Here is a 3,877-nt window from a genome sequence, read left to right on the forward strand (position 1 = left end):
ACTCGACGGCACTAGATAATAATAATAGAGCAGTTTCAGCCCACAGCCAGGAACGCTGCCTGAGATATGCAGCTTTTCTTCTTCTTGATCTCCCTTGACCCTATTGGAGGACAAAACCGTAAGCTCCCTTGTGGGAAGGGAACACGTCTACTGATGCCCAGGCACTTAATACATGCTCTGCACACAGTAAGCCCTCAAGAAATGTGACTGATTGATTGATTGATGGATTGACTGAGGAGTTTAGTGTTTGCATCCTTTATTGAACAGGACCCAGCCCCAGCCTGATACTCCGATCTGGGATGGGGGAAAGGGCCAAGTCCTTTTGGTCCAGGGCCAGGGTTGTTGTCCTTCTGGACCTGGGCGGGGGGAGGAGGGAGGAAAGGAGAGAAAAGGGAGCAATGAATGTTTATTCACTGCCAACTCTTCTTCACAAACAATGAAAACAATCCCTGCCTCTTCATTTCCAGACACTCGCTCTCTCTCTCTCTCAAGGCTGCAATCTCCCCACTCCAACAAACCCCAGGCCCTCATTCCTACGTTGATAATCGGAGACTGATTCAAGGCAGGGTTTGGGTTGGGGAAACGTCTATCAAAGCTCCGTGGCCTAAATTAGTTTAATCACGTCTGGCATTAGTCATCTGTGCTAGAGCTCCTCATTTGGAGGCCATTTAAAGGGGATTGGGGAAATCTTCTCTCCCTTACTTCCTGAACACCAGTGATGGAGTAGCAAGGGTCAGTCGGCATTCTTCTCCTGATGAGAAGCCCAAATGAGCTGCACACAGTCCTTTTAATCTTTCATAACATCCAGTGCCAGTCCTATAATAATTGTGACAATTGTGTGTTAAGTGCTTACCTTGTGCCAGACACTGTAGTAAATGCTGAGGTGGAACAAAGAAATCATGGGTTGGATACAGTCTCTGTCCTACCTGAGGCTCCCAATCTTAATCCCCATTTTACAGATGAGGGAACTGAGGCCCAGAGAAGTGAAGTGACTTACCCAAGGTCATCCAGCAGACAAGTGGCAGAGCTGGGAATAGAACCCAGGTCCTTCTAACTCCCTGGCCTGTGCTCTATCCACTAGACCCCGCTGTTTCTCATGCCACCAATCCACTTTTTCCAATGTGTTACCTCAGCCAAGAACCAGGATGGAGCCACACGGATCTAGACTGCAAGCTGTTGTAGGCAGGGAACATGTCTACCAACTCTGTTCTATTGTACTCTCCCAAGCGCTTAGTACACTGCTCTCCACATAGTAAGCGCTCAATAAATATGATTGCCTGATTGATCGACTGACTCTTCTTGGAGGCCAAAGGGCAGAGCTGGGATGCCTCGGGATAAGGAGAGAAAAAGGACGTCCAGTTATAGGAATCACGAGTCAGCTCAGCTGCAACTGTTGAAGCCTTCTATTCACCCATTACAGTTTAATCAGTTCTTTTTATATTCATGCAACTCAGACCTATCACCTGGGGGACGCTCACCAGACAGATGATTTGTGCCTCCTTCTATCTCTTCTCCCATCCCAGATGCATTTATGCCTTCATCCTCCACTGGCCTTAGCCCAAATGTCCGTGGTCCATTTCCACTGCCCTTCTGACTCCTCCCCACCCCCGCCACTTTCCCTGTCAACTTAACTTCCCTATTTCTGCCTATACCTGATATAGCAGGAAACCCAAAATCTACAGAGTAAAAACAAAATACAACCCCCCCCGCCCCCGCCAAAATTTAAAAAACAGAGAACGAGACTCTGAAAAATCAGATGCTTTTCTTCCATCCATGACAACTTTGCATTTGAAAAAAACAAGTCAGATTTTAACTTCCTGTCTGCTAACCACACCTGACCCAGCACCAACCTGGTTTATAACAATAAAATTTCCTCCATTTATCACAAAGGGCTCACGGATCTGGGTGATCAAAGTAGCACACCCTCATTAAATGCTTTTTTTACTTATTACTGAAACTCCTTCAGGGTTCCAGGATGACTGTAAGTACAGAACTCAAAATTAACACTATTTTGGGGTTGTAAACCTGAAGATCAACCCAACTGTTTCAACTATTTAAGTGATGAACTCTTTGATTTTTGCTATTTTTGGGGTGGGGGTGGGGGACCTAGCCAATACAAAGGAAAGTATCCAAGAAAAGAAATGAAGCAGAGTCCAAAAACTTGACACTTCTGGCTGCATGTATTCAAGTAATTTGTCAGCTACATTGAGTCACAGAAGGAGGGAACTTTCAACTGAATAGCAGCTTATAATTTTTCCATCAGATGATCATTTTTACATAGTTGTTTGAGAAAATGCTGACAGGGGATTGTGGACGTCGGGCAGCCTGATCCATCCAAATGTGATCTGCCTGTCTTCTTTTCATTCTTTCCTCCTTTTTATTCCCCTGTACATTAATAGAGGTGCATTTTTGGTCCTAGTTCTTGAGCTGCTGTTTTATTTTCAAAGGGCAATTCTGGCCGACCCCACTGACCAACCCTGTATATTCGAAGCTTCTCTTTACTGTTTCTGGACCAGTTTTAACTTTCAAGAGGATTGCTTTAGCTCATCCAGATCAAGTCTCCATTCTTTCAAAAGCTATTTTGCCCGCTCTGGCCAGGGAACTATTGGTCAGGCACAACTGCACAAAGAGATGCGGCTTGTCTTTTTGAAAAGCAATTTGAAAAAGCCCAGGAACCCAATGCTCCCCCCAAAATCTATCACAGTAGCAGAAGAGATAATGACTCCTCCTCTCTCCCCCGCAACTCGCTCTTAGAATCAGATTGCCTTGACAGCTTTGCCCACCCAGCTTCTCTGACAAGCCGGTAATAAGGAGACTCCAGGAGCTGAAGCTAAAATCAATCCCTTCTCTGGATCGGCAGCCTATTTTCCCACATGCTGGAATAACACCGCAGTCCACCCTGGGGTCCTTGTTTTTCTGCTATGTTCCCTCTGCCCCTCCCCAGCCTCCAGGAGAGCTTTCCCCAGGCTCCTTACCTGTCAGGACGAAGGGATTTGAAGGAAAACCGTCCCTCCGGGGAAGAGAGATGCCTTCTGGAGGAGAAGAAAGGCGCCGAAAACCAGTGCCCCCCAAATCACCCTCTTAAAAAGGGCAAGTCGTGCTTGCATCCTTCACATTTCGAGGAGATGCGGCAGAGCGGCCTGTTCAGACACCAGGCGACACGGGCCCGTTGGCATTGACTCAAGTGGATGACTCTGAGACTAGAGAAAAACAACCCCTTCGCTTTGGTTAACTCCTCCTGGGATGGGATACTGACCTTTCCCTGGCTCTGGTCCAGAGGCAGGAGAGAAACGGCAGCCCAGAGAGGCAGGCATAACTGGGGAAGGAGAATGGGAACCTGGATACCTTGAGGGGGAGGGAGGGATGGATTGAGGAGGGAAGGGGGAAGGGAGGATGTGGGAGAGGGGTGATGGGGTGGGGGGACGGTGGGAGAGGAACCCAGACGGATGCTGTGCTACCTGGTGGTGTCGGCGAGGAGACGACTATCAGTCTCCCGCCTGGTGGTTTTTTGTTTTTTTCCGGGAGCGAGGGAGTGAGGGAGGGAGTGGAAGGGTTAATCAGTTGCAACGAGGCGCTCTGGGGGGGTGAGACCCTCGAGCTTCTCCCCTCACACGCCCTGCCTGAGAGGGTCCTACCCATTGCATCAGCCACAGCCCCGTCCTCTAACCCTGTCTCAGACCCCGCCGCTCGAGGAGCCAGCTGCCTAGAGGGGCTGGCTCTAGGTTGGGACGGCGCGTCTGTGGAGACTGGCCCTCGGTGCGTTCTGTGTTAAATAACTAAGGTTAATTTGATTTGATGCACCGCTTCATTATCATAAATAGCTCACAGTATGTCAGTCCGCGGTAATTACAGTTTCCTACAGCCGGCATCTTGTTCG

General features: G+C 48.6%; 1 long non-coding RNA gene across 1 annotated transcript; it reads right to left on the reverse strand.

Annotated features, from left to right (window-relative positions):
* Window positions 1–239: 239 nt before the first annotated feature.
* Window positions 240–3,260, reverse strand: LOC120638176. The gene is made up of 2 exons (XR_005659690.1): window positions 2,976–3,260; window positions 240–356 (listed from the first exon to the last, which is right to left on the reverse strand). It is a non-coding gene; the product is annotated as an uncharacterized LOC120638176 (long non-coding RNA).
* Between the last annotated feature and the right edge of the window lie 617 nt (window positions 3,261–3,877).

This window comes from Ornithorhynchus anatinus, chromosome 2 (genome assembly GCF_004115215.2).
Source record: "Ornithorhynchus anatinus isolate Pmale09 chromosome 2, mOrnAna1.pri.v4, whole genome shotgun sequence".
Taxonomy (NCBI): domain Eukaryota; kingdom Metazoa; phylum Chordata; class Mammalia; order Monotremata; family Ornithorhynchidae; genus Ornithorhynchus; species Ornithorhynchus anatinus.